The sequence below is a fragment of the Ambystoma mexicanum genome, chromosome 8 (assembly GCF_040938575.1).
Source record: "Ambystoma mexicanum isolate Mex_15411 chromosome 8, UKY_AmexF1_1, whole genome shotgun sequence".
Lineage (NCBI taxonomy): Eukaryota > Metazoa > Chordata > Amphibia > Caudata > Ambystomatidae > Ambystoma > Ambystoma mexicanum.
In genome coordinates this window covers 218,522,232-218,536,085 of record NC_090929.1, presented here as the reverse complement: position 1 = coordinate 218,536,085, position 13,854 = coordinate 218,522,232, and positions in this window count along the sequence as shown.

Genomic DNA, 13,854 nt, shown 5'->3' with positions numbered 1-13,854 from the left:
TTGGCCAATTGCAGAAAGCAGGCCCCAAAGTATCTTTACAAAAAGCACAATGGTGCAAGAAAAAAGTGAATTTTCTAGGCCATGAAGTAACTGAACATGGACTAAACCCACAAAAGAAGAAAATAGAGGGCATACAAAAACTAAAAGTCCCTAAAAATGTGAAACGGGTAAAACGTTTATTAGGAATGACAGGCTATGCAGAAAGTACATTGAAAATTATGCTGACATCACTCAACCATTAACTAAACTGCTAAAACTGAATACACCGTGGAAATGGGAAAAAGAGCAGTATGAGGCAGTAGCCAAACTGAAGGAATGTCTTGTAAAGGCACCATGTTTAGCATATCCCATAAAGGATGGGGATTTCTTTATAGAAATAGGTTTCTCTGAACATTGTATGTCAGCAGTATTATCGCAAAAACATGATTTGAATCACAAAACCATTGCCTATGCAAGTAAGACATTTTCCCAAGTTGAAATGAAATTCAATGAATGTGAAAAGGCCCTATTAACCACTCTGTGGGCGCTACAGCATTTCCGCCCCATTGTTCAGGGGAAAAGGTGATTATTGAAACAAATTATCAACCTTTGCAATTTTTAGAGAGTAAAAGGATTAGGTCAGGTAATCTAGTGCAGTCCAGAATCACTTCATGGGCGCTGGCATTACAGGGTTTTCCTATAGAAGTGAGATATGGACAAAATAAAAAGAGCCCAATCGCTCAAGGTTTAGCAGACTTACATGACTGTGCAGCTGATCAGGTATCAAACGAACTGGAAGTGGAACCTAATTTACAGGAATTTAAACAATCATCACACAAAGCTTTTGATGAAAAGACATGCAAGGAGTTGCCAACTGTATATGTTGATGGTTGTGCTTTTCACATTGAAAATGACAGTAATAAACAATTAGTGTCAGGAATAGGAAATGTCTGGTTGAAATGTGAAGGCATCCCCAGCATAGGGATGAGAATTGGAGCTAGGAGCAGTCAAGTAGCGGAATTGGCAGCCATTTATAAAGCAATTGCTACTGCAGTTGATAATAAATTCAGTGAAATTGTCCTAGTGACTGATTCTGACTGCACGAAATAGTTTTGCGGAATATTTACCTGGCTGGAAAGCGAGAGGCATGATTACATACAACAAAAAGCCACTTAAACATGGGAAAATGATACAAGCCATAGATAAATTCGTGTCAGAAAATGATTTTACAATATACTGGAGAAACATATGTGGGCATTTAAAAACTCCAGTAGAGGATAAGGAGGGAAATGATAAGGCAGATCACCTATCTAAAATTGGGTCTGTGATGGGAGAATTACTACCTATTGAACATTTACTGGGTGAAATACAGATTGATGCAGTAACACGTTCTAAAGCACCAAAGGAGACAGAGCAATCAGTGGTACAATGGAGTTACAATACACCAGACCAAGATTTGATTGAGGTACAAAAGAATGATCACATTTTGGGAATCTATTATAATCATTTGCTTGATCCTGAACAAAATCCTTTAACATAAAATGATTGTGTGGGAAAAGAAGAATTGAGGGTGCTATTAAAAAATAAAAAGACTAATTAGATTACAGGATGGACTCATGGTTAGAGAGTCCATAACAGGACAGATACAATGGGTGGTACCCCTTTCATTCAGAGGGTTAATGCTACACCATGCACATGATGCTATAACTGCAGGCCACAGAGGATCACAGAAAACATTGGAAATACTAAAAGATTATGCTTATTGGCCACATATGTCCCAAGATGTAGAATTATATACTAGAGGGTGTCTAGTATGCACCCAATTTAAACCTGCTTCACCAATGCTTAGAGCCCCATTAATGAAAAGAGGCCTAACTCTTCCATGGTCAGATTTGCAAATAGACTATGTAGGGCCTGTGAAGAGGTCGAGCAGAGGGAACCGTTACATTTTAAGTGTGGTATGTTTGATGTCGAAATGGATTGAGTGTATTCCTGCACCAGATTGTAGTGCCAAACAGCAGCCACATTGCTAGTGAATCATGTGTTTTCAAGGTTCTGGTTGCCACAAAGAATTGAATCAGACAGAGGAAGTAATTTCACTAGTGCTCTAATGAGTAAGGTATGGCAAATACTGGGTGTGAAAAGAAAACTACATATTGCATATCGGGCGGCTTCTTCAGGGGGAGTTGAACGGGACAATAGGTCTGTTAAGGACATATTAAAGAAATTTGTGGCAGAAGCAGGTTCCAGCTGGGATTTACGTTTACCTTTGGTTTTGATGGCAATAAGATCAACTCCTGCCAAAGCAACAGGTATTAGCCCCCGTGAGGTCTTGACAGGCAGGAAAATGGTGTTGCCACAACACCTGCTATACAGAACACATGAGCAGTTCATGAATACATTGATGAACTGAGGAAGCATTTACAACATGCATTTGCTTTTGTACAGAGAAATATAGAAAGAGCTGCTGACAGTGCCAAATCATATTATGATAACAAGTCAACAGTAAAGGAATATTGTGTAGAGGATCAGGTGTATAAATTTCATTTTGGAAAAAGTAAACAGAAAAATTCCAAATTCCTAGCAGCCTGACAGGGGCCATTCCGAATTATAGATAAAATCTCTCCTGTAGTGTATAAAATTTTAAAGACTGAAGGTGAAACAGCAACAGAACAGTTTGTACATGTGAATCAGATTAAGACATGCCATCCCAGACATGAAGTTAAACGCCTTGAGCGTGTAGAAACAGATAAAGTCCCTTGAACATAAAAAGTGAAATAAGTGGGGCCAGACAGAAGGTAGCGACAGAGAAGTTAAATAAAGATGGTTGATAAATATAATGACACATAAACACTGCAATATATGTAAATATATACACATAAAAACAATGGAAGCTGAAATGTGTGGAGTTGATGTGCGGAATGGAAATGTATTAAATATTGAATGTTGTTTTATGTATGATTGTTTTCTTTTTAACCTGTGTTTAATTTCTGAAGGCGAAAGAAAAAGGGCAAAATGTTTTACAAAGCATGTTTTATTTTTGGCAAAAGGGTGAAATTATTATTGTGCTATATATTTAATTTGTTTCTTTACTATTTGATTTAGAATATTAACATAATTTAGTCGGAGGTTCCGGGACCGGAGGCCACGGGAGACGATGGAGTCCTGGAGTCCCCTGGATGAAGATCAAATGATGCCTGCCTCCGGGTGGAGGTGAAGACAAAATATGCCAAAAGAGATGACTCCTATGGAAAAAGGATCCAAGAATGCCAAGATGAAAGAGTACCCGAATGAACCAAATGATGTGACATCGCTGGTCGGGACATATCAGAGGCAGACAAGTGTCCTGGCATATGGAGTTCCACGTATTTATTATTTTAATTAATTATTTTAATCTGTTATGTTAATTCTTTGTTTTAGTTATTTGTTTTATTTTATTGTTTTTGATTGACTTCAAGTATAAAATTGAAGCCCTGGACTATGGACACTTCCATTGGGAAGGAACTGATGGACCCAAAGATGAATTTTGATATTATGTTGATTGGACAGTGGTGTTTCAACTTTTTCGTTTTTGCATGTGAATATTCATTTTGTTGGATTGCTACATTTTAAAAGAAGGAAGGGAGCAAGTTGATTTTCCTCTAATTATGGCTTGGACTGCCAAATTCTCAAAAAAAAAGGAGGGGATATGTAGGATTATTTAGCGTGTTTTGGGAGCATAGCACCAATACACAGAATCAATGTATAGTGTGTTTTTGGAGTGCAGCGCCACTGCATGAGATCAAGGTATAGTGTGTTTTTGGAGTGCAGCGCCACTGCATGGGATCAAGGTATTGCTATGATGCAATTGTTTCAAGCCATGTGTTGCCAGTGTAACATATGGACATGTAAATGAAGACAGGCTACACTCTGTTACAGGAGACACATTAGATAATTAATGAACTAATACAACTAACAAATACTAATCACTAATAATAATCAAATAACATCATAATGTGTTCTCTAGTGTAAAATAAGGCAGAAAAGACAGGCTCATTTTAAACGTGCATCCCGATTTTTTTTTCTTTTTGCTTCTCTCTGTGCTCTGTCCACAGTATTTGTAGGAAGCAAAAACTTGAATAAGCAGGAAATCAGTTTTGTTACAGTGCTTGCTGTAAAAGTAAGCCATTGTTCGAAGAAGGGAGGTATGACATAGTGGATTCTTATTGGACAAGCATCATATTAGGGGCTGTAACAGAGCTTTTCTGAAGAATCTCGGGGGAAAAGAAAGTTAGAAGACATTTTGCACAGCTCGGAGAAAGACTTGGCTGGTGTGGCTGGGGAGTTTCTTGATTGAGAAGAAGGTCCCAGTGCACTGCTGCACAAGCTGGGAGATTCCAGTCAATAAGCCCTGGCTTCAGTGACGGCAGATGCACGTCCTCGCTGGGGTGATTTAAGAGGGAGCACTGAGCCATTGCCAGAAGGCGACCAGCCTGAGGAATTCGCATACAGAAGAAGCTTGTTAATTATCTTGCAAAGTGCGGGGGCGGTGTGTGTGTGTGCGAAACCTATTCAGGCAGAGTAGAAGAGGAATTTCCTGGATTTAATCAACATGTCAAATTGAATATTCTCTTGCCTCATCTCTTCTCATTTTGTTGCAGATAATGCTGTTGCTGTGCAATTTCCATTTATTTCTATAAAAAGGGTAAGATGGTGTTGAAATGCAATTGTTTATAATATACAAAAATATATGAAATCAGATGTGTAGTGTATTATTGTTTTTCTCTTTTCTTAGTGCATCTACCATTATAGCACTGGTAATATGGAGAAGAGTTTTAAGCAGTGTATACGTGTGTGTGTGGCTTCCAAATGGAACATAACAACATAGTCTGCTGGAGGTAAATGAGTCAGCAGAAAGAGAGACTTCTGGATATAGTTCACTAATGTAAATAAATTATTGATATACCACATGTTTAACTCGCTGGTGTAGATAAATCAGTGAGAACAGCCCAAGGTGGCACTCCATATGAAAATGTGGTGTTTCTGAAATGTAGGCCTGAGGTCTCTCTAGTGATCACACGAACAATCTAAACAAAAATAAGGGGTTCTGGATATTGGGGCCACATATAAAACAAAGGAATTATGCTCACCAGAAATACCACCAACAACGCATACCACCAACAAAAGTTATACTAACTAAATATATCTGTGTACTGAAATAATGCATATCCACTATATTTCTATAATACCAAACACAATCTGAATGCAATGCGTGATTATTACTGAATTATTTTATTGTTGGCGGTAAGAAAATACCAATAGGCCCCAAATCTACACAAAATACCCAACAGGAAGGCACTAATAACGGGCCTGCAAATTGCGGGCCCGTTATTAGCTCAAAGGTCCCTTAACAGGTCCTGCAAAGAACACCTGGTCAGACTAGCCGTTCTGCTGGGACCCGCTAAGGGACCTCGGAATATGGCAGCAGGGGCTTAACGGCACCGCCATCCTTAACGGTGCCATTAAGCCCCTACCGCCATACTTGTAATGACCCCCTATGCCTGGTAAAAAAAATGCATGCTTCGAAAGATCGAAGCCCTGAGGATTCAACGCGACATACTCAGTATTGAACATTAATGAGCAGAACCACAAAAATATGTTTACATGCTCACCAAGTCTACCTCAGCATTTTTGGTTTGTGAGTTGAAGTGGTAGGTGACAATGTATTCCCCTACATGGTTACCTGAGTTTCTCTACGTTCCTGTATTAGGACAGGAATCCTTGAATGTGCAACCTTTCGGATTACAACCTGTACTTTGTACACCGAGCTTGCACTTTTATAGGCTCACATTTCGAATTTGCTCGTCACATTTGTGTGGAACAGCATGCTGAGTGTTACATGTGGTGGCAGCACTGAGAATGCAGCATTCGAAACATTGTGCAGCAAACCCAAGCACACCACAAGGATATTTGTCTAAAGTAAATTCCATTCCCTTGTGGTTCAGTTTATCTTACAGGCTGCTAGTTGCACACAAGAAAGCAAAATGAATACTGTAAAACAAACAGGAAAGTATGTATTTCCTTGTTGCACTTATATATTGACTCACTTGTAAATATTATATACAGTTTGCTTTTGATTTTAACTCCCCTCCTCATTCACATTTCCTCAGCAACTCAGCCTGAAGCTTTGTCATTGGCTTTGCTGCCCACACATAAAATAGGTACAAATTGTGCCTTTTCCATCAAGACCACATCGCAAAACCAAGAAATGCATGTGAAAAATGTTTTGCATGCGATGTGCGAAGTTGAGCCCTTGCACAACATGTGCATGTGTTTTGTGTTCTGGGATTTGGAAAACACATTCCAAATAACATACCTTGCTCACAAAGGGATACCTTCTGGAGGGAGTCTTTGCTCCTATAAAACACTCCCCAATATGTGATCTGTCTGATAGATGCCAGAAACAAGTGCACAACCTACAAAGTTCTTTTAAGAGACATCTACATTGGGGTGCAAATTAAAAATGGCCTTTCTAATGACTCGCGGTGAGGCCCATCACCTGATATACGCTTCCTATGCCCAGTGTATGGAGGGCTGGGCCCACATCTCAAGCCAAATTGTTGCATGTCTGTGGGCCATATGATTTGCAAGTGAACCAGGAAGTGACACACTGGCGCTCTGAGGTCTGTCACCCTTGTGCATGTACGCCCCATTGTGGACATGGATGCTGTGTGCCACCAATGGTGGGTATCGGATTGCATGAGCTGATTGAGTAGTATGGTTGTTTGCTTGATGTATCTAGTGGCCACCAGACGTTTGAGAATTGGACCACTATGGTCAAACAATGCCCCCCAAATTCCTGCTCAAAATTCCATCAGGATTCCCGCCATCAAGGTCTGCTGTTGGACAACCCTGCTTATGACTTCAAAAAAACGTTGAGTTGTTTGCTTGCATCTCTTAATGTATAACATTACTTGGTTAGACCAACAGATTTTTTTTCTCCTCTTAATTAATGGATTGTCTTAGCAATCATGATTAAGGAAAACTGAATCATTCTAAATTGATAGGCACACGTACAGAATTTACTATTGAGTGTTAAACATTGATTATGCTTTAAGCCATGTTATTCCACTTGCAGTTTTGAACGCCTTTCGTTCCTCGATAAGGAATCAAAAGTCCATCAAGAACCTTGTCACAAGAAATGTGTGTTGCCAAGGTGACTGTTCATAAACAATCAACTGTAAAATGGTAAGCACTGGAACTCTCAAGCCAAGCAGACTCTAAATGAGGTATGACTTCATGACCATGACTTTGTAGGCAAGCACAACAATAGTGTTTGTCTCACTGCGTAAGTGTGCACCATGGATCACGCTGCTATAAATGCTTACTACACAATACATACTAGGTCTTATAAAGTAAATAAGAGAAACACTCCCAAAGGAGTGAACACAACAAAGTATTCAAAATTCAGCACACGTGACTATAATGAAATACATAATGTCTATGTAGAATATACATATAATATCATATCACGTCGCGTACATTACCAAGAGGTGAGCATAATATTCCATACTTCATCCTCAGCATATGTGAGAAGGCTCAGGGATATATAAGATGTTTAGGACAATTATATATTCACAACTAACCCGGCAATAAATAAGCAACTTCCAAATTAAAGACTAAAGGAAAACCAAAGCTTGTCAAAAAAAAAAAAATACAACATTTCCAAAAATAAAGAACAAATAAATTAGATTGTTTTCAAAGTGGAAAAATAAAATACATGTAAAAACCTCAGATAAGGTCCCACCATCTTCAGAAAACTATCAACAGTGACTACTATGAAATGTACGCTACTCAGTTTGTAACATTCCAAATAAAAAGTGGTGGATCAAATGGTCCGCATATGTGTTTCCTGTTGATCAATCATGGTTGAAAATCCTGATAACTGCTAAGAACTAATCCATGTGGTAACGGTGGGTGAATTTCCAGAGGAATATCAAACTCTTAACTCAGTATGGAGTCGATAATTTGGTTTTGTACACAGAAGGTTCCTTATCCCTTTGTAAAATATGTGTAGCTCAAAGGTTATTCAATTAACTCATCAATCGTCATTTACAGAAGGCACGGATTTCACATCAAAAGAGTGAGGGGGTTCCATTGACAAGACAAACGTCTCACCCCTTCCTTGTGTGGAATGCTCAGGTGCACATGTGAAGAGGAGATATATGCATATTTCTATTTGGATTTGTAAACGTGCATGAGCAGTGCAACTAAGTTTTTTTGGGAATTTAAAACAGAGGAATACATAATTTAAGATGTCTACTGCTTTCTTGAATGTAAGCACATTTTACTTTAAACAAAGGAGTCGATTCACAAAGAGTAATGTTTCCAACATAGATTGTGCTTGTTGTAACTTACACACATGATTTGTTGTAACTTGCCATTCCAAGCTAAATTCACTAAGAAATCAGGTCTAACTTACCAACGTCAGAAAATCAATCCAAGCTGCACTTGATTATCAAAGGTTTGCTTACGTGTGCTGAATTGTATCACATGTCAAGACCATACAACACCACCAGCATATGCCATGCCAGCAGGAAACACATTTCCAAAATGTGCTTTTCCCTCCAAATACTAGAATATATACTTTCTTGCTCCAAAGATCCCACACATATAGATACATTAAATGATTTTTGTCACCCCGCTTAGAACACTGAAACCTGGAAAAGCTATTTGTACTGTAGGTGTATTAACTAAAGCTTGCAAAACACGTATGCATGTTGTTGAACACATGTAAAGTAGTACCTTTGTCAGTGCGTACCTACTACTCTTTAAACACCCACAACTTCCAGACCTGCATCCTGGGAAAGACACGATTTGCTTCTCGACAACCCATTTATGTGTGCTTAACGTGTCATGTATGTATAAACTTAAGTTAAATGTCACAATGTTGAACTTCTGTGAACATTCGTCATAATTCTTAGTTACCCTGGATAAAGCTTTGCAAACCGGCCCTACACTGTTTAAATATTTTAAACAAGCATTAGTGTGGCTCTAGGGTGAGTGGTGTTTGAATCTCTAAAGGCACATGAGTTGTCAAACATAAATACTTTAACAAAATCAAGATAAATAACTATACAATAAGTGAAGCTGAGACAAATTAGTGTGCTTAAGATGTTTGTTTTTTTTACATATGAAAAATATATATGTATTTTCTATTTCTAATTGACTTTGACTTGAGGACAGCATTCCTAGTTTACCAATCCTGAAGATATCCATTTCATGAATCCTCATTGATATCTTATGGGAACAAATTTAAACACTAGACTTTTTTGGAACAGTCTATGTTTTTTTTTCATTTAAACATTTTTGTTGGTTCTAAAATATGTTTTGTTTTGAATTATTTTGAATAAATTAAATCTAAAACATCCCTAATACCTATTTATGGAATTTAATCAAGTTTAAATATTTACTTAGTCGCATATAAATAGTGTAATGGTCTCAACCAACCAGCCAGAAATATAAATGTGCAATTATAAATACCACTTACAATTTTGAGCAGTCTGATAACTTTTGACAGATCATTTTGTTTTATATTTTTTAATATTTTTTTTAAAATGTAGATTCACTAGTTTATTGTATTATCTCCAACTATTCAAAGATCCTTAACAACGTTGTAACTAATTCTACCTTTCTGAATAAATACTGCTAAATTCTTTGAATGTTTTAAAATGTCAATACAAACATATAAGACTATAATAACTTATAAGATTGTCGACTGAAATGTTCATGACTTTTGGAATGTGTTTTTTTCAAATCAAATTTTAATACTTTAAAAAATATGTATGTGTCAGTGTTTTAGTTACCCATTCAAGGTTTTAAAGCAAAAATATATATATATATATATTTTGAATTGTATGTTTAAACACAAAATATACTGGGGGTCATTACGAGCTTGGAGGTAGCCATGGCGCTATTAGCACCATGGCTGCCTCCAAACCGAGATCTGTGTCCGGTCTGACTGAATGGTGACTTACCAGGTCATTTTGACCTTGGAGGACCCGGCAAGTCCTCATTCAGTAAACCATTCCCCATTCCCACTGGGAATGGGGAAGGCAATAATAACGGGCCGCAAATTGTGGGCCCGTTATTTGCTCCAAAGTCCCTTAATGGGACCCGCAGAGAACGGCTGTCAGACCAGTCGTTCCTGCTGGGACCAGTTAAGGGACCTCAGAATAGGGCAGTAAGGGTTTACCGGCATCCTTACCGGTGCCCGTAAACCCTTACCACCCAACACGGAATGACCCCCACTGTCTCTCTGATTCTGGTATTGAAAAAACCTCAAGTACATTAAGAATTATTTTACCAAATAAATCCCTACAAGGGCAAAAACTTCCTGATCCTCACATCCTCAAAAAATGAAGCAATCTTCGCACGTGCTCCAAGTTTACCTCCCCTTCTCCCTGCTCCTATCACATTTCCAACTGCCTTTTCAACCCCTCCCAAAAGTCTCTCAACTTCGAGGTTCTCTTTGTTAGCAAAATTGGTCTTCAAAAGTGTATTACCCAAATTGATACATCCGCCAGACTACAACTAATCCATATCTGCAAAATCCACCACGAACTCTGCTTGTCCTCTGATAAAACCCTACCTCCACTGTGTGCCTGCTACTGCTCCAAACAACTTGCGGAACTCCCCCTTTACTCCGCTCCACAATTTACTCACCATTGCTACTTACATGATGTTCAACAACCTCCCGCACTGCTCAGCCACCTCAGACCAGCGACTCAGAATAGACTTGCTCTCCCATCAGCATAGGGACCAGTCTAATCTCCTTCCATTGTTTACAAACTCATCCACTAACTATACACATGCATTAATAGTCATCTATCTATCTTCATCTCCTGCCTTTCATGACTGCAGCATTCCTCAGGGATCTTGTTTAGCTCACACTCTAAATAACATCTATTCCTGACCTCTCTTTGATCTGCTTGATCAAATGGGTGTGAGCTACACTAACTATGCCCATGATACGCAGATATTGTTACATATATCTGGTGATTATGACACAGATTCCCTGGTTATAAGTCAAGTCAATTCTGGTATTAAGGCCTGGATAGCTACTAACTCTCTTGCACTGAATACCGTGCAGACCAAATATCATGAGGCAAGTCTCCCCTTACTGCTCTTTTACACTCTCTGGCTGTAGCAGTAAAGGAGCTGACAAAGTTAAGATACTTTGATTCATTTGGGCCTCTGAAATCTCTATGACTCCTCATATTAATCAGCTTAGATCTTCTTGTGCATATTGCCACAGACTACTCAGACACATTAAACCCTACCTTTAGGACAGCAACTGTGGCCATATTGTTAGGGCACTTGTGGGGTCAAAGCTGACTTACTGTAATGGCTTTCTGTTATGTACTTCACAAGCCAACTATCATAAATTGCAAGTTATCCAGAACAATGCCGTCCGTATTGTCTGTAATCTTGCCTGCTGGGATCTCGTGACCCCTGCCAGGCAGTCCCTACACTGGATTCTAGTCCAAGCATTCTAAACCTGACACATAAATGCCTACACGGTTCTGGCTATGCTGATCTTGTCAGTCGCAGTAAACACTCTATTCGTAGAAGATGTCTTTGCTCCAAGGATTCCTTGTAGCTCGACGTTGGTTGGTCACTTCCAGTTGCAAAACACTGAAAATACCATGTTCAACTTTGTCTCCCCTACTTACTGGAATGGCTTGTCTCTCTCCCTTCACTGTCTCACTGTTTTTTTTAAAAAAAAACCTTAACACCTATCTATATGTTCCTGGTTAGACTCCTTTGTTTCCTGGGTTGACTTTGGTTGACGATCTCTCATCTGTGTTGTGACTATTCCCTGCCTGCTCTATTTTTCTTCTCTGTTAGTGCTCTGAGTCACATGGACATGCAGCACTTCACAAATAATAAATAATAATAAATATACTAATAATATTAATAATCAACCACCACTAATAATGTACTAATATCCCATGTGTCCATAATCATAAAACACTGCACATTACTGAATTGTTCATGCATTGATGTGCATACTGTAAATAATTGAATTTGTGTAAGCAGTGTCCCCTTTTCCTGTTACCACTGCCTGACACAACCACGTTCCATTTATATTCTACTTTGCCGTGTTTTTACGGAACCTGGATACAAGATGGCTTTGTCTACCCTGATTTCCCTTGCACAGGGCATCTGGTAGAAATATTGTTGCCTTACACAAATAAGTACAACATACAAATCTCGTGCACAGCTAAAGAGCCCTCTCTTCTCTGCACCCACAGATCTTCAGGAAATAGCCCCAACATTTCATCCTTATGATGGCACGCTGTATACGAAATCGCCCATGCATTCCAAGCCAGGCAAGAGGGTGACTCAGCTGTGCAGGTGGGAAGCGCGCTAGATCTGAAAACCTGGAATGGTACCCCCAAGAGAAACTTGATTAACAGGAAGAATTATAAATGCGTTCATAGGGCCTCATTACACGGTAGGCGGTAAACCATGGAGCTATTAGCACCATGGTTCATGCCGGTAATTTACCGGTACCGCCTTGGAGGAAAGGGGAATTACCGCCCTATTCCAAGGTTGGCGGGGCGGTAATTCCTCCTTCCTCCATTGCCCTTCCCCATTCCCATTTTTGCCCCATAGGGCATAATGGGAATAGGGAAGGCGCTAATTACGGTACTGCAAATTGCGGTACCGTAATTAGCACCCTGGTCCTTTTGCGGGTTGGATTTTTAGCGCCTGCAAAAAGCAGGCGTTAAATTCCCCAAACCGCAAAGGGACCTCGTAGTAAGGCGGTAAGGATTTACCGGTACTGGTAAAATACTGGTACCGGTAAACCTTTACCGCCTACCGTGTAATGAGGCCCATAGTCTTTATTAACCATAATAACTTCATTTAGTATGTTACATTATTGCAGGTACCCAAAATTCAGGCTTCTAGATGATTGAAATTTTATACGAATAGCAGAGTGTGCCACATGGCACACAAGTCTTCATTATGTTGCTTGGAATCATTGTTAACCATCTTGTTTTGATGAAGTTGCTCTTCAATTTGTTTCGATGCCATATGCATTAAATAATGGATTCATGTATTTGGAATTTCCAGAGAACATTGCTGCAGAATTGATAAACTGCTTGAACATTTGATAAGGAATCTGTATGTTAATACAATAAGGAACACGTTATTTTTATTTTTGAGTTCCATCTCATCATTCCTTGCATATAATACTGTTATAAATGGCTTTGCCCCTTAAGCCTGTTGTTGCTGTCCTAAGTAAAGCTGCTGCTCTAAACAGTGCAGTAATTGATGTTATTTAAATGAGAAATTGCTGGACAATATTGCTCATGTGTTAAGGTTTTCTTTTTTATTACAAACGGCACACCTGCACTTCACAAGTTTGAATTCCTTGTCAGGGCTTACTTAAGCCTCCATCCTTCTGAGTTCAAATATTGAGTACTTTTACCGCTATCACTGCCAGAACTGCATTGCTTTGCTGTGGAATTTAAGAATTATATATACCTCTCAAGGGCAGGGAAATAGTTACATTGGGTAGTAATGACAACATTCAATGAAGAGTTTAGAAGCTTGGGACATCCAGATGGAAGCAATACATAATAATACATGGTGTTAATAATATATTACACGTTCAATCTTTATCACACAGGGTCATAAGCTCTTCCCTCCATGTTGATAAATTCTTCAAACCAGTGAGGCGTTTAGCAATCAGTTCTTACTGCACATTCGTTCAACATATATGTGCTGCACATACATCAGTAACTAAAAGAACACGAGGCCACAAACTTAAATCCCTGTGCTGAGATTATATATCAAATGTGGGGAATGTGAAGTTAAAATTGG